Consider the following 26,055-nt stretch of genomic DNA (forward strand, 5'->3'; position numbering starts at 1 on the left):
CTTCCAGCACATTCTCTGACAAACTGGCCTGCTGCCTGCTCCAAAGGCACTACAGACTCTCCACCTGCACGAAGAAGAGGTCCTATATCCAAGGTGCATTATAAAAACCCAATAAATAAAATAAACATGTGAGCTATCCTCCCAAACGTATTCCTCAAATAGGTCGGATATTTATTTCACGCCTCCCAATGGATTCCTCTAGTGCCAATGTCAGTGTTCTTGTATCACGTGATTGGCGAGGTGCACACGTTTTTATAATAAAACATAAAAAAGCATAACTTCAGAACCAGTCCCTCTACCTGCACTCTTAACAAGCCGTTAAGATAGCTCAGCGGGTTGAGAGCTCGCTGCTGCGATCTGAGTGTGATCTGCAGGTCGCAGGTTCGAATCCCGGCAACGCCAACTCAGCCTTTCATCCTTCCGAGGTTGATAAATTAGTACCACTTTCGGTTGGGTGATATTGTATGTAAATGTGTGCTCTGTAAAGCGCTTTGGATTAAGGCGCTATATAAATAACACATCATTATCATTGTTAACTACACTACAACCGCCCTGCACATTTAACCCTTTCGTATCCTCAGCAGTGCTAAAAGTAGTGAAGCCATACACGTCTGAGGTAAACAAGAGCATGGATCTGCTAGTTTTTTTAAGCTGTTGAGGGACTGGCATGTTTCTCAAAGCACAATTTTTAAGGGGCGAGGGGAAACCCCTGACTTTTCAGTGTATCAGAGGAATTTTGGCAACTCTGCCCCTCTTCCTCCGGGACGCGGAGGCTCGGAGAGATGCTCTTGGAGAGGTTGATAATGACCCACTGTGGGTCGAGAGATGTGCTGATGTGAACGATGAATGTGCACACCTTTGAGTCAAAAAATTGGAGATGGGGCCAACATTAATATTGAGGGGTACATTTTCTAGGTCTCCCGTATCGGAAAAAAAGAAGCTGTAAAGAGTTGGGTCAGAAATGACCCTGTCATGATTTTTCTCCTCCCTCTGCGCTTGTTCGTAACAGGCGGAGGGGGATGACCCTCATTTTTTCTAAATATTTAAAACGCGCGTTTAAATGCACAGAAATGCCCCCTGATTTGTGTAAATGTGTAAGGCATAAAGAAGGGCATCTGAATGAGCGCATCCAAGATGAGGTCATTCAGAAGCCCTTTGTGGATTGTGCCAACGTTTAAAGAAAATCTGTCCCTAAATGCATAATGTGATCCATATGTGCATCTCCGCTTACACAGCATATGTCCACTCTCACTGCAGTCTCTTCCCACCAACACACGAGCTGGGAAGCGCCACTCAGCATGGACTTACAAATGTGTATACTGGTTAACAGTTCAGAAGGAGCCCCAGTGAAGTGGTTAGCTTAAAAAAAACCTATCGAGTAAAATGCAAAGATATACTTCAACTGCAAACACAACAGTTCTGGAATTGTAAAAAGTAGCGGCAGCATAACGTAAAAAGGGAAAGTAGTAGAACGTAGTTCCTGCTCACTTCAACCTCTGATCTTCAGTGTACATTTCATGCTTTGTATAGTTTGTTTTATTCCTTAGTGGTTTCAAAACCCCAAAATAAATGGGAATGATATCCCCTTGGACCAAAACTCACAAGTGCTTTGTTAATTCTTTTTATTTTATTTGCGGTGTTCATACAATGCAGGAGGTTATTTCAGAGTATTAAAGGTGTCAACAGGGAAGAAAGAAAGGGGTACTTTTGTGAATCAAAGAAGAGGCGTGCTTTCAACACTCCTTGGGATTTCATAGGCTCTAGATGTAGATGCAGTAGAAGAGAGCTCCTGAGCGAGGAGCATTGATGGTGGAGCGATCTCTCACAATGAGAGTAGTTCACCTGACGGGAAACCAGGAGCTTATGGAAGGCTACCCTTACAGGTGCCTGGTCGCTGGTGGAGTGGTACCACTTTGGAAATGCATCGGGATGCCTACCGATGAATGGACTTTCCCCTTTTGTAATGGCTCGGCTAGTGACGAATGACGCATGGAGGGTTGCCCAAAACAATGCTAGAGGTTAAGATTAATTCTAAACCTTCCAGCCGTCACCTATTTTGTTTTGCTATAGTCACCCTGAGTGGGGCATATATGCCCAGACGTGGGTCCCGTGCCTGCTGGGCCTAGAGACCCAAGCTACTCCTCACTGATGCGGCTCAACAAAGCCGAAACTTGTTTGGGGATGCTTGTGGTCTCATGCAGAAGGGATGTTACCAAGCAGTACGGGCTCGACTGCCCCTTTTGGGGTGGTACCAAGCTGATTTGCTTGTGGTCTTTCCCCTTTCTGAAATGGCTGAAGAATGATAGCCTGGAGGGTTGCCCAGAGCAATTACCAGAGGTTAAGATTCATTCTAAACTTTCCAGCCATCACCTGTTTTGTTTTGCTGCAATAAAGGGTCAGCCAAAGATCTTGTCGTCAATGCGCTCCCTGTCCATCAATCAATGTAGTGATCTCTTAGTGCCATAGTAGTTGCACTATGAATTGTTCTAGTACTTGTATTAGCAGCAGCACCAGTAGTGATAATAAGAGTGCTATGATTACTAAAGGTGTTGCTCCTGTTAATAGTATTGTTTGCACGCAGGCATCAGTGTTTACACTCTGATCTGTGCGTGAATTCTGAAATCATACAGCGGACCGCTCCCCCCACCCCTTCTGATCTCACCATAGCATGCCCTCCACTCCATCCCCTTTTTGTGCCCACTCAAGTGAACCCTCACACATGCCTGGTGCTCCACAAATCAGCAATAAAAATACACGTGAAATATTAATTTCTTTATTTGCGAAAGCACATTGTGCGTCAAAAAATGACATTACAAAATTCATAGATGGGACTGAGCAGGTCCATCGCTGGGCGTTTTACAATTGTGGAGCGATGGCGTTAGATGGTACATGTGTCTGGGGGTGGGGGTCGGCGGGGGCGATGAAAACATTAAAGGGGGATGGCACAGACTTCGGGTACGTATTGTATTGTATTTGGTTATTTATATAACGCTCTTTCCCCATTTGTAGGGCCTCAATGCGCTTTTCAGGATTGGAATGCCTTCAGTGACCGTAGTCGATGTGCTGGAAGGTTCTAGAGGATTTTAAGTTAAGATGCGTGTGTGCATTTTCACAGGTCTAGGACTTGGGTGGCTGGCTAGGCTCCACTAAGAAGCCCGAAAAGATCCAGGCATGTGGGAGGGCGCTGTTGGAGGTTGCGATAGAGTGCTATTGTTGAGAGATTAGTTGGTGGTCGCCGTACGCTAGTGGCAGAGGTGTTGAGGTACATCTGGTGTTTCAGTGTGGATGGTTATATGTGATGCTAGACCGGAAATTATTGTTGCAATCTACTGTGTATGGGTGCTTGGCCGTGCCTGCGGCCTGTGTCCACAGGTGTGATGTCGGTATATGTACGTAGGTCTTCAGGGGTCGTACGTACCGTGGTCTTTGTGGATTGTTTAGCTGGTGCGATCCCCTTTCCGAGCGGACGGCATGATCTCGTCATTCATGGTCTCTCTGCGATTCCCAGAGAAGGAGAATCTGGGCCTCTAACCCCGCAGACCAAGGACGAGACGCGAGGCTTGAGGCATATAGACAATGTATAGTTAAATTGCAGCGTATACAAATCTCTGCATTTGAGGATTGGGTTGGGGGTCATGGAGAAGAGCAGAAAGCTGGGGCAAGGGTGACCGTGAGTAGGGAGAGGCTGTGGGAGAGGTTTTGTGAAAAGTATTTTCACTATTAGAAGCAGTACTATTACTACCAGAGAAGTAGCTCTAGTGGAGTAGAAGCAGGTGCAGCAAAACTTCTATAACTCATTGCATTATTTATTTATTTATTGTACTTGTTGATAGCGCCCAGACCCGGGGGTATCATGGTGCTAAAAGCATGGTACAGTACAAGTAATACATTTTACAAAAGATTTACAGGTGGAACAATACATTGTATTCATTATAGAGGTTGCTGTAGTGGGTTTTCTGACAGTACATAACATGTAGGCCCGTTATGTGTATTTATTAAACGGGGCTGTTTTTAAGTTTTTCCGACAAAGAGGGTATGAGGGATCTTCCTGCGTGCAAGAAGCTAAGGAATTCTTGGTGGTGATGATGGAGAAACTGGAATCTCCATCTCTCTTTCTGCTTAAGCTGGGGGAGAGTAGTGAGGTGGAGGAGGAGCGTAAGCTGTGTATTCTGTCTTTGTGAGATGCGGCGGGTGAGTTAAGGAGGAGCAGTGTTGTGTAGGCAGCAATGGGCGATGGCAAGGAGTTTGCACTCAATGCGCGCCTTAATTGGGAGCCAATGCACCTCGCGTCTAATTAGCGAAAGTTAGTCAGAGCATTTGAGGCCCCAGGCCACTCTGAGTGCATTATTTTGGATCAGCTGTAATTCTTTGATATTTTTCATTGATGTTCCAGCCAGGATATATTTGCAATAATCAAGTTTACTTCCAATGATAGCCCTGGCTGGGTGAGGCAGTTGTTTGTGGTAAGGAATTTTCTAGAGAGATTGATAACTTTGGTTGAGTAGGCGGCAGATGAGGCAACCACCTTGACATGCTTCTGCATGTTTAATTTTGCGTCGAGATAGACTCCCAAAGTTTTGACGTGGGATGATACAGGGGTCGTGTTGCCATCAATGCAAAATGCAAAATATCAGAACTGCTATTGCCAGGAATAACAGTAACATTGCTACTGCTACCACTAATAGCCCAACTAGTACTATTGAAAGTCTGTCTAACAGTAGTGCCATTAGTAACACGATTGCTAGAAGTGTTTGAATTAGCACTAACAGTAGGAGTTCTAGCAGGCGCTTAGAAGGGTGCAGCAATTAATCGAGGGCTGGAGGGGGCAGATCGGCCAGCGGCACTGCAAGCATTATGAGTGCCGGCAGAGTGGCACGAAGGGGACTCAAGGGGGCTGAAAGGCCTTCCTTTGCGCGGTAGCCAATGTTCTCTCTAAACCAGTGATCGAAGTGAGTGGGAACGGTCGGAAACGGTGTTCCACTACTTTCATTTTTTTCTGTTTACCATTCCTCTACTTTTTACGACTATATTCACCATTCTATATAGAGGATTTGTCCATTCATAGTCACTTAGACTATTGCAATGCCCCGGCCGCAACACCTTGTCGCATATTGCACTTTGCTGCCACCTACCCTCTCCTCTGCCGAGACCACAGTTCCACTACTTTTTCCGGTACACTTCTACCACTGCTCTAAACCTATCATGTAATAAAAAAATGACTTGGTATTATCATAGTATTATTGTTCTGTTTCAAAATACTCAGCACTGGGTCTTGCATTTTACTGATTCCCCAGAACTCCTGAGATGCACTGTAGGGCCCTAAGCAGAGTTTGAGGTAACAATGGCTCACTTAAGGTTTCTCAGACGATCACATTTCCTGGGCTTTTGAAACCTTGGCCCCAGGTAACTACTCCAGGCTGAGTGTTCACAAATGATGTATACCCCACTCTTAATATTTTAGAAAACATGGCGCGTAACGGACAAGACAGGGTCCAAAAAGCATGTTCCTGCTCATGGCTCCACAGGCCACTTTCCGTAGGAATTGCTGACACACTGCTGAACTGCAGTTCACCAAATGCGCTGGACAGTCAGAGGGTATACCTTGCAAAAACTCTAGACATTTTGTTTCAGCCATTTTCGTAAAAAAGACACTGTATGGCCTTTGCTTGGCAGGTGCACATGGAGCTATTCTGACACATGGACATCTTGTGCACATGGAGCTAGTTTGACACATGGACATCTTGTGCACATGGAGCTAGTCCAACACATGGACATCTTGTGCACATGGAGCTAGTCTGACACATGGACATCTTGTGCACATGGAGCTAGTCCAATACATGGACATCTTGTGCACATGGAGCTAGTCTGACACATGGACATCTTCTTGGGTCTCATGGCAACTTATACTATGGGAAAGTAGCTGTTTCATTGGGGGATGATTTTTCAGTCCAATTAAGGGCATGGCGGGGTGCAGATGGGAGACAAACCTGAGCTCCCACCATGATCAGGCATTGCAAGCGGCATAAGGGGGTACCCAGGGCTTCTGAGAGTATCCTGTGGTTGCTTGAGTGGCAGGCCGGGCGCAAGGCTATCCTTCAGAAGGGGTGGGAGCAGAACTGGATAAGCAGTGCAAGTTACACTGTTACTACATGCATTAACCCCGTTAATACTATCAAAACGGTAGTACCACTAAAACACAAAAAATGCATCAGCAGCCTTAACATAAATGTATATTTTCTGATCATAAACAGGGGTGAAAAAAATGCAGCAGGAGTTGAAAGCGGGATTGCGCAATGATGACACATTGTTTTGGTGTTGAGTTACCACTTTCAGGCCATATGTAATATTGAGAGTGAATACCCCCGTTGTTGGTCTGGCCCACGCAGGGACTTGGCGCACTCTGAGGTCATTGCTGCTATAAAAGCCTGTCATGTGTTCGCCATTCTAGGCGACGCTGTTTATTTCGCAGTATCATTGTTGTGGGGGTGTTTTCAATAATACAAAAATGGACTTTTGAGACTTCCAGTCTTTTCGAGAAAAATCTTTTTAGGTGGAGTGTGGCCAAGACTGACTGACTCGAGACGCCGATTCGGAAGGGCCTGTTGATACTGATTGCGCCACTACTGATGCTCCCGTTCTCACGCCGATGCTCCCGTTCTCACGCCGATGCTCCCGTTCTCACGCTGATGCTGCCGTTCTCACGCACAATGTCTTCCAGATCTCATCTATGTTTAAACTTGGGACCTGGAGCACCCCTTATGATCTGATAACTGCAAGGTAATAAGAATGAGCTCCCTAGGATGACTCATAGCATGGTTGAAGGAGAGTCCCTGCACCCACCACTAGAGGTCACAAGTGGTCCTTTGTGGAGTAAAGTCTGTGTTTAGGGTGACCAGATTTAAAAAGTAAAAAAACGGGACAGGGCAACTAACATAAAAGTAGGACTAAGGGCCTCATTACACAGAAGGTGGTAAGGGTTAACGGTCACCGGTAAGGGTACCAGTGACCGTTAACCCTTACCGCCTTACTACGAGGTCCCTTTGCGGGATCCAACCTTAACGCCTGGTGTAGACCAGCTGTTAAAGTTGGGACCCACAAAGGGACCTTGGTGCTGATTACGGTACCGCAATTTGCGGTACCGTAATTAGCTCCTTCCCCATTTCCATTATGCCCTATGGGGCAAAAATGGAAATGGGGAAGGGCCATGGAGAAAGGGGGAATTACCGCCCCGCCAACCTTGGAATGGGGTGGTAATTCCCCTTTTCTCCATGGTGGTACCGATATGGTACCGGCGGCAACCATGGTGCTACTAGCACCATGGTTTACCGCCTACCGTGTAATGAGGACTCTTGAAAGTGGCTGTGAAGGCACTACACTTCAGTACCGTTTGGTGGAGAAGGCGGTTTAAGTGGTCACCCTACCTGTGATACCAGACTTGCCATAAGCCAGCGAGTGTTGACGCCTGTGTTCCTCAAGGAATCCTGTGGAGAACTTGGTCTCGCCTATCAGAGCCACAGAACCTGATGAATACGTCAAACCATATGGTGATAAGTCATCCTCTACCCTGGTACGCGGACCAGTGCAAGAGAAAGTAGGGGGCTTTCTGGCAAGACAGGCCCACAGTCCTTCCTAAGTAGGTCCACGAATAGCAGTGCAGAGAAGCTGCGAGTGGTTTTATATCTCTGCAGGCAAATGGGAGAATGGATTGCTGCATTCTCTGGTGCCCTGTCAAGGATGCATCTTACCCAATCAGTGGCTACTCCCATTTGGAGTCTCCCGGCTCAAACCTTCCACCCAAATTGGAACAAAGGGGCTTTAGCAGGAAATAGGAGCAGGGGCCCTGCTGGCGTTACATATGCTGAAATGCAATGCCGCCAGAATTCCCGCCCTATACTAGTGCAGGAGGGCGAGGAGGATGTGGGCCCTACCTGCCTGATTGCCCACAAACACTCATGTGTATGGGGTGTGTGCTTATACATGTGTAGAAAAGATTTAAGGGTACAACAACGCTGATTTTAATGTATCTTATGCTTAATGTCTCCACTGGGTTAATTTTATCTTATGTTTGGTGTCTAATTATATGTGAATCCTTAACGTTGGATTTCCCCTTATTCATAGACTTCAAAAAGACTTCAACTTTGTATAGCAAGTAACAGTAAACTTTTTTTTTAAAAAAGAAAAAAAAATACCCACTGATTTCCTTGTTTTTAAAGGGAGCATTGTATAAATTGTGTGTGCGATTTTTGTTGACAAATTTGCTTGCAGACCCAAGGCTATATTCACATGCGCATTATAGTCCTCTTTTTTGCGCATTTGTTTTTTTTTTGCGTATGCGTACTATTTTGCAAAGGATCTGTGTACATGTGCTTTATAAAACATACTGTGCAAGGGGTTGGCCCTTTGGTGATGTTTCAATATAGTATTGATTATTGTTTTAAGCAATTAAGGTACGTGATTATTGTTTTGATGCTGTTGTGAGTGGGGGGGGGATTGCTGCAGAAGTACACTTACACATACATGAACATATCTACATTGTAGGAAACTGACTGATTCAACTTAAAGAGGCTGACTGCCTTTCAATGGTAATTCCATGTCTGCATTACGCGTAGGCTAGGTTTGGTACACAAACATTGGACTGTGTCGTGTTGCGGCCTAGTTAATCTTTTTACCGACTCTTTTCCTTGTTTTTTAGAGTATTGCTTTTGTTTTGATATTTAGTTTTGTAGGTTGGTCTGGTTTCTTAGTAGAGACACACATGACATAATGATCCATGTGTGGCCATGTGATTGTCTCAATTGATGGGATGTTTCTGAGCATATATATATAAATAATACATACATGTTCCTAGGTGTGTGTATATTCTTAAGTGCTGCTTTTTGTGTGAATTTTAATTCATAGTTTTGAAATGAAACATTTCTTATATCCATTCCCTTGATAAGTGAAATGTATTAAGGAAGATTATAGTTGAGTACACCTTGACAATATTATGTCCCCTATAGATCTGATACACGTGTTGGTTTGGCATTGCTACTCATAAATCTAATTTCAAGAAGAATAGAGATACTTAAATTGATCATTGTGTAACTGTTTGCCTCTTTCTTTATAATGGAGATTTGTTGAATAATGACCCAGAAAGCATTTGTCTGATGCCAGATGTATTTGTAATTGGTAGTCATTATTTTTTGTCATTGTGTATTGATTATATGTATTTTACATTTCAATTGGTGCTAGCAGTTTTCAATGTTTCACGCCGGTGGTCCCAACCACAGCAATCCTCCTCATACGCCTCACTCGATATATGCCTACTTGTTTGTATTGCTTTTTTAGTGTGCGCTCTGTCCTTCTTTGGGGGCATGGAACACCAACACAGTGTTTCAGAATGGTTTGGGTGTCTGCTCTTGAGGATGCGTGCATGGGATTGTCTATAGTAACATGTTTTTTTGTCCTTCTGTGTATTGTGTGTATTGTGAGGCTGCTCATGGGCACAGAGCCGTATTCATTTTCAAAGGGTGGAAGTGTGTTTGAGGGGGTGGGGGTCCGTCAGTATTACTTGATTTCGGAATTAAATCCCTTAAAAGTTCATATAATATAATACATAATACACAAGTCAATTTTTACTATACAAAAACAAATGAAAACAATTTAAAATAATGATACATATATCAATCCTACCAGATTTTAACACATATGACAATAAGTCAATTCCATATCAATAACAGGACATAATTATATTTAGGGGGGGTCATGTCACTGTTATTCCTGGTCTGTGTCTCTGCTTTTTATCGTGTGGAGAATTGTTCATTTTGAAGATGGGCAAAGGGTGTGTTGGTAGAGACTACCTTTCGCCAAGGGCAGGTGTGCATACAGGTATACCCGGAAGACAAGGATTTAAGTCAACTCTCAATGCAGGAACTGGAGGAAATGGAGGGTTTCATAGTAAGCGTTCAAAAGGGTCTGAAAGACTTGATGGCATCAATCAAGTGTCCCCATAGGAAAGGGGTCAAGGTGGATCAAACAGTCATTGTCGGGAGACACGCTGTAGGCCAGGGTCACACAGGGGTCACCGAACGGGCTGCTGAATTGTAGACTAAATGGGGCTACAATACAAAGGCTGGATGTGGTTTGGGTTATATGGTTTTCATCAAATGCATCATCCAAAGCGGATGTGGCCTTCACTACAGCAAAGTGGAGTGTTGACGCACCCAGGTCTTGGGAGTTTCCGTTACTTCGAGCAATCCGGGGTGCACACAAGGATGGGTCTCCAATGAGAGAGGTGCATGCTGGGAGGTTTCAGTATTTTTTGGATATGCTTTTAATCTGTTTTCAAATGCTACATTAGTAATTTACATTTGGTTAATGTTTGCGATGTGCCGTTTTGTTTTTAATAAGTGTGAGTGTGATGCAGGGCTTTTGTAAGTGACATATTAGTCAATGAATTGTGGTTAGGCATTGCTGTTTTTGGGTGGTGTATGAGTCAAAATGTTTGTAACACAACATAACATAGCCAGAATGAACCCTGAATCCCTTAGAGTAGAGGACCCAACAGGATGCTATATTCGGAAATGCAATCTACCTCAGCCAGTAGACAGCAGAACATGAAGAAAACTGACAATGCAGAGTTCAAAATAACTGAACTAACAGGGAACAAGCCCAAAGAACTGGATTGTATTGTTTAATAGGACACTCATGGATCGGTCAAAACAAAACCAAAAGCACATATCTGAGAGGTGACCATTAAGAAAACAAGAGCGTCAAAACTACCTTGCAACATGCAGCCCAGGCAGCAGCCAGGACAGTTTCTTTTTACACTTATAGGAGCATCACGGCAAACAGAAGTATAAGCTTCAGTTCCACGGAATAGGCACTTCACAGGCGCAGCGGCATTGCTGGCTTCCCTCACACATAACATCCATGCACATAGAGTAGTAGTCATGCCTTCTCGCCCACAATTGTTGCAGCACACGCAGCAGCAGTTCGGGCTTCTCCCCTGCACTATAGATGTAGCGATATGATATATGTCATTTATAACGCGCCTTTACACAAGTGGATAGATATGACATAAGCAGCAACAGTGCATGGCTCAATTGTAAAGCAAAGGCACCTATGCAAGATCGGAAGGGAGGGCCCCAGAGCAGGTCAGCTGTTAGGGTGGGGCTTTGGATCTGCAGAGTTTAGGGTGATCTTGCAATATCTGCATAATTGAGTGTGCTGGAGGGGTTCATACCGGTGGAAAGTGGCAATACTTCTCAGAATGTGCCCTCGCTCACAAATGGAAACGATGCATACTCGTATATGCTTGTCAACCGCTGCTTAATGCAGCAAAAGAGGGGAACCCTGCATCGCATGCCTCCCTATAATAGAGCTTCAAGAAACCACTGTTGTGAGCTGTATTAGAAATTCTGATTCAGGCCATTGGTACAACTAGCTATGCTCAACCACCCTTACCAAACCACTAGAAAGTCTATCTGTCACCAAAATAAACACAACGAACGTCACTCACGCCCGTGTATTAGGAGCACTGCTGCTTCAAGCTGCAGCGTTGCCCTTAGGCAGGGCATCAGCAATTGACAAATAAATTAGCAACATTTGTTTGTTGCTTTCACTTCCCCGGCCCCGGGCCCCGCTGGCGCCAGGCCGCCAGCCAGGCCCATGGGCGCACCGCACGTGCGGCGTGCCCTCAAGCTATGTGCGCGCACACTGATAGATGGGGCTGGCTGGCGTTGTCGGCGGCCCCCGCCATTCGGAAAAGAGGAGTGAGTGGTGAATGCAGCAGCAGCACATCAGGTAAGTGTTTGGGCCGACTCGTGTGTCCCCCACTGCTCTAGTGCACATTGACAGAGATTGGAGGCAAACAATCTCTGTCAAAGTGCACTTATAGCATGAGTGTGTAATAATGGAGACGTCCATTATTACAGCGCTTGCAATCCAGCGTGAAACGCTAGGTCGAGCAGTGCACCAAGTCATCATTATTATCCCTCTTCTCTTATAGAACTCCTTTTGAAAACGAAAAGTAATCCCACCACAGGTAGCTAAACTGCGTATTCCACATTATTATTGCTGTCTGTGTTACAAAAAAAATAATGCACATTTGTGTAAAACGCCCGAAAATTAGAATAGGCAATGCATTAATGCGGTATCTTTTTAGGCGCCCAAGTGGACTAGGTCACTGAACTGCAGATGATGTTGTCGAACTATGAAAATGTGATGCGTGAGACCTCTACTTACTTGCATTCTTTTGATGAGGTTTACTCGGCATATAGGGGCAGTGTTGATATCGTCTTGCATATAGGGGCTACGTTTAATAAGCTTTATACTAGGCATTATGGGAGCGGCTAAATCGGTTGATGTCATTGTATAGTTTGTCATTTATGTTGTCAATGTCTGTTATCGCATCTAATTTGAAAACTAGTTGCACTCGTTCTAGCATGCTCCGTTGTCTTAAGATGGCTATTTCTTACTTTATGTATGACCTGTATTAAGGACTGGGCGTTTGTTGGCAATGATGAAGGGATGCCAGCTCAAGTGGGAGGTGGGAATTCCATCCAAGCGCCTGGAGATCGAGCACGCCATGCAGACTAAAGTTTGCAACATGTACTGCTAGCCATCCAGGTTATACTCATAATATGCTAGTCTCCGGGAGATTTTGGGAACCGGCTTGTTTTGGTGTGTTTGCCTGTATAGCCTGCAGACCCTGAGTGCTGTCAAACTGCCTCTGTTTTCTGGGCCATTTCGAATTTTCACCATTTGTGCAGCGACTTGGTAGGTCTAGGGAGAAATCGCTGCTTGGAGTTGTTGTCGCCACCTGAAACAAAGTAAAACCACGTTCACCTCACATTTCCATCTGTCACATTTTATTTCTGTATTTGAACGGGGAAAGGCGTTCAGACATTACACATACATTTAGCGGTGCACCGTGCACGCGTTTACTTGTGGGACCATGGTGTGTATACGCAGTTCCCTTACATGTGTCTGTTTGACCATATGAACGCCCCCATGGAGCCTGTAACGATAGGATGTGACTTGGACAGAGTGAGTGACTGCTGCGATAAATTGCTAATCTGAGAGGTCAGCAGAACCCATATGCACGTGTTCTGGATGATATTTGATATTGGCTGCCAGTGACAACCTCCCCTTCACGAACCTTAACAGGCCCTAGTTAAAAATAATGTCTGCCTGTATGGGCTCTTTACCAATAAATCATTCACCTTATCGCACATCAAAGTACAGCTCAGTCTCCTCTAGAATGCAGTCAGCAAATAATGTCACCAATGTTTTCAACTTTATTTTCTTCACTACAGAAGACCTATTTACGTCAATAAGAAATGGTGTGACCTCCTCACAACATGTGATGTCATTGCTTCCCTCGGTCTAGTCAGAGTTTCTTGGATTCATGTTCCAACAGGTTTTGATAGGAAATGTGGAGGGGTTCCATTGCTTGCGCTTAGTAAAACATGCATACGACACAAGACCCCCATGGCCTTGTGTGAAAATGAAGTCAGATCAAAGGGTATAAAAAGCTGGCTTGGTAAGCTTGAGAAGACATTTCAGAGACCATCATTGCCGCCTGACCTATGAACGCAATAGCTTTGCTGAGTTCTTTCAACATGGTGTAAAATGTATACACCATGGCGAGGTTCTTGAAATGTGTTACAGTTCAGAAATTGCAAACATGTGCATTGTACAGGTCCCCAGGAACAGGAGTGCAACTTTAGGGTTATTCACAGGGGCGTTGCTAGGGGGGGCTAAGGGGGCTATAGCCCCTGATCTTTTGGTTGTAGCCCTGGATAGAATCTCAGGAGCTACAGCCAAAAGACTAGCTAGCCCCCAGTCCCAACAGTTCCGACATCAGCTTAGGCCCGGGTCTTTTCCAGACCTACCAACTCCCCTGGTTATTCATTTGCTTTTTGAAAAGGCAACCTTTCATTAAGTTGACCCAGTAATGAGTTGTGGCTGAGGACTACTGCTTGTGTCCGTGGAACAGGGCACTCTAGCACATGGACATTTGTAACACATTTTTTGGTTGTCACTTTTAGGGGTCAGATGTGGGCGGGGGGGCACCAACGATGCTTCCCGCCTGGGGTGCAAACTGGTGTAAGACCGGCCCTGCTGGACGTTAAAACAAGTGTCAGTGTATGTGTCCGTTGTTTGTTTCTGTGGTTTTGCTGGAAACCAGCAATGATCTGCCGAGGAGCTGGCTAGCAGCCACTTTCAAATAAACCCGAATAAGGATTGAAGGAATAATGTTTATCAAACTATGTGGTGCTTCACAGTGGCATTCACACGTTCATACTTACTTTAATATAGGTCTGTGTCTCAAACATGTTTCTAATACATGTTTCAGCATTTTAATTATGACAAATCTCTTTCAATCCCTTCACAGTTACCTTTTGTCATATACACGTGTATTTCTGTTCCTCTATTGGTCCAAGTAACGTAACCACATTAACATTGTCCAAGTCCTTTTGTCCACACAATGACAGCATTCCACGATTGTCTGTAATATCTGCAGAGTAAAAACTGCACAGGGGCCCTAGCCCCGACAATTATTGCTCTTCAAATGTGAATTTGACTTGTTAGACTGTAACACTAGCGTTAGAAAACTGTGTTGCAACCCATGTCCCGGGCCTGTCCTTGTGCGCCGCCCGAGTGTGCATTTGGCGGCTGACATGAGCACAGCCACAACCTTTTCAGGAACCCGGCTGACCCGCATACTTGGGGAATTATTGTCGTGTACACGGGATTTACTTGGTTTGAATGCAAATGTGAATTCACTGCCCGGCACAGGCCTTCTGTTGTTTTTGTTGAAAATGTGCGTTCATCTTGCAGCATCTAATGGGGGTTTTCAGAGTAATAAAAACAGTAAGAAAAGTAGAAAATGAAATCTTTACAAGCAACATTGAATTCACTTGGTTTTCTAAAAAGAAGTAACTGGTGGCTCTTTAAAGAACCTTGACCTTGAAGGGGTATCCAGTCCATTTATTGCGACCAAAACAGAGTGGTACATAACAGAGCGGACAATAACTTGAAAGAACACCGAAAAGATTCAATAAATATATAAAGGTTAGTGGGGTAAGGGGTTAAAAGGGGTCAGGATGGGGTTGGGGTGGCTTTAAAAGGATGGAAGGGGTGGGGTTTAGAGGGAACCCAGGGACGTCATTTCACCAAAATGCCAGGGGTAGCGAGCGGAAGCAGTATCATACGACCCTTGACCTCTAATGACCTCACAGGAAATGATGAAACACAACCTTTCACCCCTTGACAAAACAGGAAGTGGCATCACATAGCATTGTTACTACGAAAAATATGGTTAAGATATCACTATAATGTGATATAAATTTGATACAAGAATGGATCACCATATGTATCATTAATATCAGTGTGTATAGGCCCATATTACCAAATTACTGTGATTGCAAGCAGGCGTTCAAGGCCAAAAGATTAATGATGTGTTATTATAAAGCACTTACGCTTAAGCGCTTTATATAGGACAGATATATATATATATATATATATATATACAGCTAGTGTTGGTACTCAATTATCGACCTCAGAAGGATGAAAGGTTGAGTTGAGGTGTATAAGAACAGACTAAATCAGTCACTCGCCCCCTATAAACCTTTCATGATTCTAGCAATTATTGTATAGAATTCAAGAAAGACAAATTAGTTATTATTCCTATTTTTCTTATTTAGGGCCACTGCTCAAAGTGTTACACTTGTGGAACCCACTGTGTTTTTAAGAAGCCTGAACAAAGAAGCCAGCCACTCCAGAAACAAAGAGCCACATGGCGCTGGCCACAACCCAGGAGCTTACATAAAAAAGAAACACGTTTTACTTTTTTTTTTAGGTGTAGCAAAGGAGACCTCAGGAGTAGAAAGGGAGGCCCCAGGGGTCGCAGCTGCAACCCCTGCGACTCCCAAATTACCTCCTTGGGAGGAACACCTCAAAGAAAAAACAAAAACAAATTCAGTGTTTTTCAATGTTTTGTCCACTCTGTTATGTACCACTCTGTTTTTGTGGTCGGTAAGATCACATGTAACCCCTTGAATGATGCTTGAGGCGTTGAAATGGAACAGGGAAGCCGTTTTAAAAAACAAAGTGGATGTATCTACTGATGACATTGGCATCCTGCATACGGACACATTCTACTATTCGCCCCTGGCAGCACTCTATCCTGTATGCTGTCCTAATGCTGTCAATGCCACTGGGTTATGGTGCCGGGCACAGGTCGGCAGGAGGTTTGCCATGGAAAGATGTCCCGGTATTTTCGCTCCAGTGATGAAAGAAAGCAGAATCTCAATCTTTGTTCCAGCTGGAATTGGGGTCATGTGATCCCCTTTTTAGAGTGTGTCTCTGCGGGCAAATTTTCCAAAATGTCTTGTCGAAGTACATGTTTATAACAAAAAGATGCCCGCGCCCCCCCCAAACTCCCCCCTTTTCCCTAGTCTCGTCCACAAGGGACCAGGTCCTTCGCAGCACCGACGGAGACCATGCTCCAGTGCCTGACCCCTGCCAGTCTGAGCGCGCTCTTCTGCTGTGTTGAGAGGCGCTCGGGCTTCTTTTTCCTTTTCTCCAACGCGTGAGGCGTTTCCAAGGAGTCAGCCGCGTCATTGCGACGCGAGCGCGTTTTCCCGCTCTTTTTATAGGCAATGGGGCTTTTTTCGTCAGAATCGCCAGTCCTGAGCTGTACAGCTAGATACAGAACACGGACAACAGGGAGGCAAGCAGCAGCCTTCTAACAGGTACGGCCCACACCCAGGCATCATGGACCATTTCTTATTTAGCCTCTGCCATTTATTTTGCTGCCCATCCTACCACGTTGATTTGGTTTGCTTTTCCAACAGGTATACCTGACCTGTGCGTCTAGTTGCTGCTTTTTCCATCTGTTTTCGATGCTTTGAGCAACCTTTGATCACCGATCGCCTCCCGCCTCCTTTTAAGGACACCTGCCCAGAGGTAGGGTTTTTCAGCTCTCCACCCCGGCATACATCTTGCACCTTTTTTGGGAGGTTGCTGCCCCCGCAACCCCTCTTTGTTTACCACACAGGTGCCCACTGCATTTGCCCTGTTTGCACACCTTCCACCAACCTGTGTGCACTCCGCCCTCCCCCTTCGGCAGTGCCCACCAGTCACCTTAAGAGACGTTTCTCCTTCACTTTCCCACTTCCCTTACCCTTTGGCGGTGAGACTCCTCACAGGTGCTCAGGCACCCTCACCTCTCCTGTATTTATTGACCTATTTAGTTCTTGTTCCCACATGCTCACCCCAATGCATGAAGACCTCCACCCTAATGCTTGCATGCATTGATTGTTGCTAGTCTTCCTCAATTGCCCTTCCCCCTCCTTGATTGTTTTTCTCCATTCCCCCCCCTCCCTTTTGTCTCCCCACAGGAGACACCAGCAATTCTCTACTTGTTCAGCATCTCTCTGAACCTCGGCAACCCAGCTTGCATTTCTAATCACGGTCCTGAAGAAGATGGCTCGAATTTCCTACGCCATTGAAACCGGTCGACCCCTTTCGGTCATGAGGGCTCTCATGACCCACCTTTGATCTCTTCTACACCAAAAAAGAGACTCTATTTTCTGAAAATCATTCGCTGTAGCACACTCATTACCACCGAGTGAGCTAAATATTTTTATAAGAGCCATTTTTTAGCCCTCCAGCCCTCTGGCTGTGTTTTACTGCTTCACCCACCAGTGGTCTCTCCAGCTGTACTGTTTCACACCCCAACCACGGTGACCTACGGGCACCATTAAAGTTGTACACTTTGGATGGAACATAAACAGTTGACCTGTTTCGCAGGTTGTACCCATGCTTAAGATCGAGCAGCCTCAAGATCTAATCCACAGCTTTGTTGAACACTGCTCAACCTTCTGGAGAACACCATTTTTTAGACCTTTTCACTTTTTGACGACCTTTGTCTGCCTACAGACACTGCCACTAGTATAGAAAGTTGAGGGACAGCACTCTCCTCTATATCTGTTAGATAGGCGATACACCACGCGCTATCTAGGGATAGGCACCCCCGCCAGGGTTAGGGTGTTCTTCCTTAGGGTAAGGTACGCCGAGCCGGGTGGCCCTCTCTCTTTCTGTGTTTGAGTGTGAGCACTCTAATTGATCCATTTGTTTGCATACTTAAGATGCACCTAGAATACCTGCCTTCCTAAAAAAAACCTTGTTGTTGTGCTACCATACGTTCCCTTGTTAATGGTTAAAAGGATGATCACGATTGTACCGTGTCCTTTAGCTTTTTAAGCTTTCCCTGTTGTTTTCAAGACTTGGATAGATTGGATCCTATTGCCTATCTTTCGATTCAGCTGCAGCAATGGCACACTGAGCAATCGTTTAATACATTGTGGTAATCGTCAGTGGCGCCACAGCAAACACCTACAGAGTTGAACAAATATGTTAAATTGCCCCAGGAATGCACCATCTGCATGGCTCCCCGAGGCAGCCACCCTCGCCACTGGATCCGATGAGGCAATGGCTCCTGTTACAAAGTATCAATAATAGACTTGACTGATCACTGCAGGGCCCTTTCCACAGGCCTGAGAGGCAACAGATCCTGCTTTAATCTATCAATAATTCATTTGACTGTAGAAAACATATTTTCAACTCTGATGTGATGCCGCAGTTCTGAATTTTACGAATATTCAAATAGTACATATATCATGCTATTTTCCAATTATTTTCCCTCTTTCCATATGCCTTTCTTCTTTTTGTTATTTCTTTCAAACTTCTTTCTTCGTACTTGTTTGTTTTTTCTGTCCTTTGCTGTCCCTTTTGTGTTTTCTTTTCCATAATTATATTTTCCTTTTTTTAACATTTTCTTCTTCCCCTATATTCTTTTCCCTCCCTCTTTTCTCTCTGTCTTCCTTTCTTTTCCTTGTTTCATCACTCCTTTCCTTCTTTTGTTCATTCCAACCAAACCCTCTTTCCTTCATTCAATATTTTGTTCGTTCAACCCTTTATTCTATCTTTTGCTTTTATTTCTTGTAGTTGCCTTCTTTTCATTGCTTTCTCTTATCTTTCTTTCTTTCTTTCTTTCTTTCTTTCTTTCTTTCTTTCTTTCTTTCTTTCTTTCTTTCTTGCAGTTCACAGGAGAAAAGAACCAACATGCATCGCCCCGTTACCTGCTTTATATTCTTTAATTCACTCTCATATATGGTTCAGTAATAGGCTACTTTTTTGGCCTCTAAATCCGCAGCTTTTTTTCTGTTCTCTTTGATGGGCTGTGCATTTTACAATTACTATGGTCGCTGGGGAACTCAATGCTTCAATTTGTTTTTCTAATAATCCCACATGTTGCACTGGGGTGCTGTCTGCGCAGAGGAAACGACTCCCTTTCCAACGTGACAAGCCTGCGTCTACAGGTGATGTCACATCGGCGGAGTCAGTACACAGTCACTTCCTCATCCTCAAAGCTTAGCAGCGCGTCAATGAGCGCAGCTAATTCTGCAGCCTGTGCTGAATAATTTGGGTACAATCTCTTACTAATCATTACCTCAAATTTACCCTCTCGGCTCAGCTTTACCACTGCCGTTCCTGAATGTCTCACCCCACTCTTTTGGCCAATTGTTGATGACCCATCAATGGAGACCACTTCCCCCTCCCTAGAGCATTTTCTCTAACTTGGTGAACATCATCAAAACACTCAGTATACGTTGTACAATCATGCATATCACCATCTTCTCCCGCTGGTTCAGATATACACATTGCTGGATTCACTGTGTTACACCTGACAACTTTAATTGCAGGGTTTGAGATAGTTACCTCATTTCCTGACGCTGTTTGTGTGGTCAATGCGCTTTTGGGTTTTTCCAAAATTGCGAATAATGCATGTTTCACGAATAACCTTACTGAACACCCCATGGTTATGTCTCAGGCTTTTTCGATTGCTACTGCCAAAGATTGCTCACAAGGATAATGTCCTTTCATGACTGGATCGAAGATCCCACTATAAAAAGCCAATGGTTTATGACCATGCCCTAATGTTGTTCTCTGTGTGAGCACTGCTGTCATGACTTCTCCATTTGAATGACAGAATAAGTAACATTCTTCACTGTCATTTGGAATCCCTAACACAGGAGCTGTGCTGATCGCCTTTTTCAATTCATGAAATCCTTCAGTCATCTCTTCAGTCCATATTAATTTATTTTTAGTAATCTGTGCCTCTTTAAGTTCTTTTAAAAGTTGTTCAATATATGTACTGTAATCAAAGACCCAAGCCCTACAATAATTGCATAGGCCTAAAAATTGTTGCATGTGTCTCACAATTTTTGGCTGTTCAGACCTCATAATAGCCTCTGCCCTTTCAGGTGTCACCTTTCTCCCTTCGTGTGAGATCAACTGTCCTATATACAGTACTTCTTCTTGGCAATATTGTAATTTCTCCTTATCCACTTTGTACCCTTTCTCTGTCAGTATAGTCATACATTTGATAGTCTTCTCTGCATTTTTCTTCTGTTTCACTGCACACTAAAAAGTCATCAACATGTTGAATTATGGTACTTTCAAGTTCGACATTACCTAAGTCCGCTGAAGGACTCTATATAAAAAATTGATGGGTACTCACAGTACCCGTGAGGCAAACCATTATGTTTCAGACAAATAATTTCATATGAAAAGTTAGTCAAGTCTTGTGAGTCTTCATGAAGGGAAATTGAGAAAAATGCATTTTTTAAATCTACAATAGTAAAATACTTTGCTTTTGATTGGATATTACACAATATTGTTGCAGGATTCGGAACTAAAGGAAATTCTGCTTTGACTATAATATTTAGGGGTCTCAAATCCTGGATGAATCTCCACTACCCCCCGTTGATGTTTCGACAGGGTACACAGCCATGTTACGCAGGGAATCAGATGGTACCAAAATGCCTTGTTTCATTAAAGCAGATGTGGTTTTGAATATACCTTCACCCACTTCTCTAGACATGGGATACTGTTTTGTACGTTGCAAAATTGCTCCTGGTTTGAGCTTTATCTTTACTGCTCCCACTCCTTTAAGTAAACCCATGCTATATGGACTTGTAGATCATAAGATACTTTGTAATTTTCCCAAGTCTTTCTGAATAAATTGCGATTTCTTTTTTACTAATGCCTTTTTCTGCGGTATTTCTACATTCTCTACTTTAATCCAATAACTAAGATTTAGGAAAATACTACCTCCTCATTTGAATAGTTGCCCCTAAATAGCTTCTTTCTCGTCCGTCAAATCTGTCAACCTGTATCGTTCACGGAGGGTGAACACCATTCTCCATCCCTTTCCCTCATCGTCTATCCCATGAAGCATCACCTGTTCTTCTCTTACTATTGCTGCTTCTAGTTCAAAAGGGATAATTTGCCCTTCCTTGTCATCCATAGGAATATCTGGCCTGAACAAAAATTGATCAGGTATTCTCAATAGCTTGCCGATCAATTTAGGCAACCATGATAATAAGATAGTATCTCCATACAAAAACACTTAATCGTCTAGAGGAACTGCGCATAGGGCTTTCTTTCCTGTGAATGCTAGTATGAGCTCCCTCACATTTACATAATGTATTCCGGGAGCAGTACATATCTGCATATCTGCATACTCTAGCTAAATGTCCCAATTTTCCGCAGCTCGAACATTAAATCATCCACTTCCTTGAGGGTTTTGAAATCCACTTCATCCTCCTCCTCGAGGCCCATTCCCCCTGCCTCTCGGCATGAAATTATACTTGTTCCAATCCATAGCGTATTGCACTATTTGTGCCGTCGCTCCCTCATTGTTTGTCAATACGACTCCTTTTATGGTGTATTTTGATAATTATTCTTCACCAACTTTGCTTCTTCCTGTTTTCTACCCTCTGCTTTCTTTTTGTCTTTCTCCCTTCAAATTCTACAGTAATGTACAATTGCCAATTGTATCTCTGGCCTTGGCTTTGCTTCCATTCCTACCTGTTTCTTTAGCTGACGTTGCACCGGCTCTGGTAGCCCCTGACATAAAATATGGTAAAATAATACTATCGTCTTGTCCCATTATTCATGCGTTTCCAAATTCCATCTGTCCTGAATCTCCTGAATAAAGGCAATGGGGTCTTCAGTTTCTCCCAGTTTCCTAGTCATTATTGCCCCAATATTCGATGTATCAGGATATAGTTCTCTGAGTGATCGCCATACATCTGCTCTTAATTTATTAAATGTCTGAAATTGAGGCTTCCAGCCCTTTAAGATGAGTAGCAGTACCCTGGAGATAGATGGGGAGGCAGATATTATTCATACATCAATAATCAAGACGACACAAATAGTTAGGCAAAGTTTGCCTGTTTTAATGTCAAATATCTTAAAACAGGTAGTACAAGGAACATCAGCAATCGCTCGATATTCTGACTCTAACTACTTCATAAAAAGCTGGGCTTTTGTACCCAAAGATGGTCATCACTGACGTGCTGACCTGCGTCATTACCAATGTCATCCTATGTGGTAAACTACTAAAACCTATCGGGAAGTGGGATTGGTTCTAAGTGAATAACTCGGCATATGTTCTATGTCTGTATAGAGTAATAAAAAGTGGTAATTGGATAGTCAACATTAGGTGGGGAGACTAAGCCCTCCCTTCAAAATGGCCACTATGAACGTCACTAAATGTACGACGTCCCATTAGCTACACATACTATAGGACCCCCAACTATGTGGTCCCCTAGAATTGGTGGGCTCTAACCCCCATCAGTAGTTTTCCTACCTATGTTAGCAGCACACAGACTGAACAACCAAGAGCATATAAGCTTGTCTTTGCACTAGCTTCCCACCAATTAAAATATCATCCATCATCATCTCAATGGTCCAGTGTCAATTAGTAATTTAAAGCTGGCCTTGAGTTTGTGCTGTTCTCTGAGAATTTTTAAGGAGTATGGGCACTATCCGGCTTCCGTGTGTAGGTGTGATCATCTCACTCGTCCAACTTCCCTCTATCACAAGACTGGACACCATGAAATTTAGCCTTTTCGTGTATTTGATTTTATTCTCAATAGTACTCTGATGACTTTTGTTTTTGCTTAACCTTTCTGAATAGGAGCTTCTGTTCCTTCACGTTAATTGTATTCAATGTCAGACAACTCCAGTTTGATAAGACCTTGGCTTTCTTGGCTCAGTCAACGCCTTAGCTGAGCTCTTATTCTGTTTAATTCAATTGCTTTTCTCATCTGCGACTGTGAATGAGGCCTTCTTGCTTGTTCAGTTTTGTTTATATAAGTAGCGGAAACATTCATCCTTTATTTGTCCATATTTATCTATTGAGGTATATATGTATATGTTGGCGCTTGCCGCGGTCTAATCTATTCAAAAGCATGCGGCTAGCTTCATGATTGATTTGCTGCGTGCGTTTCATTGCATCTGTACACATTTAAACTATCTAAGCATCTTCATCAGGTTTGTGGCATAAGTCTTGTCATCTTGATCCCAAGATGTCATTTATTCTTAGTACTTCTTTGTTCTTTATAAATTGTCTGCCTCTCTGGTCTGGTTATCTTTTAAATAGGTGTTGATTCAACTTTATATGACGTCACCATTCATCTTTGCCATTTAGTTTCTTTGCTTCTTCAGGAATCTCATTCAAATGGCCATCATATTGTCTTGGATGCAGGTATGGTTTCCTCAATGGGTACTTTACCTCCCATATTCTCTTAGGTATAGGCACACTTATGTGTACTGCACAGAGTCCACCCTCTTCTCTTTGCTGGTTTAACTGTTCAGTGTAAGTCACATACTTTGGTTCATACGTTTCAGGTAATGTAGGAGGGGCAGTTAGAGTGGGGGTATTTGGATTTATCAACCACTCTTACATCATCTTCTATATCCAGACATCCTGGTCTGAAGAAATGCTTCTTAGGGATCCATATTTGTATGACTCCCTTCAAGCATCCAGCTGATTTCACATGCTCATCCTTGTTCCATGTCATGAGCATGCACTGTCCGCTTAGACTGCAATAGATCCATCTTCCCACATACTTCTTATGGTCCTTTGGATACAGGAACTTTGTTCCCTCACGTCATGGATACTAGCCTTCACAAAGTCTCTGATTTCTTCATCAGTCAGATCTTTAGGCTTCCATCCTGGCTCAACATCAATCATAATCGTCTTCCCTATGGCTTTCTTTGCTGTCTTCTTGCATTGTGAGAGTATAATCTTGATTACACAGAATCCAAGCATCACGAAAAGTAACAAAGCCCCAAGAAATTTGAACATATCTGCCATCCACTGTGGAACCCATGAGAAGTGGGATACAAACCAGCTGTCATCAGTAATATCTTCAACCTCTTCTATCATCTGGCCATGGAGTTTCGTCAGCATGTCTATGGCCTCTGTCAATGTTCCATTCTCGTCATCATGAGAAGGTATAAATGTGCAACATGATTCTCAGATTTTGGCACAAACTCCTCCATCCAAAGCCATAATCATGTCTAGGACATATCTGTTCTGTAGGGTCATCAACCATACAGCTCTCAATTCTTCTCTGATTGCATTGAAACCCTTGATGGTAGTATTAGTTGTCTGCAGCAATTCCCACCTGGTAATCTGAAGCCTGGATCCTTGACATGAAGATCAACGGGAACACTCAAGAAGTCTGGCTGAACAGTTTATGTTCATACGGGATAGAGTCAAAAGCTTCTATTGATTTGGCTGAAAAGTAGTTCTCTCTCTTTATTCGCTTTATCAGCTCCACAGATCTCTTCTTCCTAGGATGTGCATCTTCTTTCAGGAAGCTATCAATACTCGGGTCACTTTTGGGAATCACCAATGCAGGAACATGGACATTCACCAATGTGCACACTCCTTCCTAATCTTTGGGCAGTCTTATGTATGCCTTGAATGCACGAGCCCAATAATGATCCATAATTACTGCTGTTCCGATATTAATTCCTGGTGCATCGAAGATTGTTCTCAGTTCTGATTCTCCCCCCCATTTTTCTTGTACCATTATTTCTGAAGCATAATTTAGAACTTTCCATCGGTACTATCTGCAGGGGTCCTAATCTGTCTTCGACCCATGTCAGTAGTTTAGCAAGTTTTGGCCATAATGGTTTACACAACATTTGTGCATTCTCAATTGTTGGTTGGTAGTGGCCCATTATTACACAGTCTCTGCAGATTACTACTCCATCTTCCCAGCCATCTGGTGAGAGGACAGTTCCCCAAATCTGCATCTGTCCTCTGTTTTTCCATCTGCAGATGTCTTCTGTGGAGTGTCCTGGAACTTTCAGTTTTTTATTCAATTCTCTTCTTATTCTGGTTTCTTTTACTCCAGGTTTCTCATATCTGATCACAGCTGTCTTAGCTAGCATTGTTTCTTGTCTTTATGTCTTGAACATAGTCATCTTCATTTGTATCTGTTCCTTCAGTTGCCCATTTGAGAGAGGCTGTTTGACCTATGAACTGGCCTCTGGTACTACAGAATGCTAGGTGCACTATACAGTGTGCAGTTAGGACATCTATTTCAATAACTATGAAGATCTTTGACTTCCCCATGCTGTATGGTAGGAGTGCACATATGAAGCATTCTTCTTCTGACGATCTTCTTCCAACTTCTTTCATGTGTTAGTACCATATGTTCTTTCCCAAGTGTGCTGTGCTGTCCAGATAATCATTCAGTTCATAATTATCTTCTTGGGTGCCTCTTTTGGTTCTCAAACTCTTCATGTAGTCGTCTATCACTACATTTATAAATGCATTAACATAGCCTCTACTGGCTGGTTTGTTTGCAGGAACATCCATCCGGGTTCACTGCGTAAATGAAAGTTCAGCAAGTCTTTCTTTATCCATCTGTCTTTTTCTTGCAACAGCTAAAAACGGCCATATAGATTCTGCTGTCATCTCTGCATGTGATCTCTCTCTGGGACTTGTGCTTGTGCTTCTTGTCACTGGGCCAGGTGTGTCTGCATACATTGTCTGCGTAGGCCCAACCTTTATTAATCCCTTATTTGGTCTGATCCGCCGACCCTGTCTCTGGCGTTTAAAAGCAATTTCTGAAACAAGTGTTCTGTGTGATTTATTACTAACCACATTCATTTCAAGCTCAGGTATTTTCC

This window comes from Ambystoma mexicanum, chromosome 2p (assembly GCF_040938575.1).
Source record: "Ambystoma mexicanum isolate Mex_15411 chromosome 2p, UKY_AmexF1_1, whole genome shotgun sequence".
Classification (NCBI taxonomy): Eukaryota; Metazoa; Chordata; class Amphibia; order Caudata; family Ambystomatidae; genus Ambystoma; species Ambystoma mexicanum.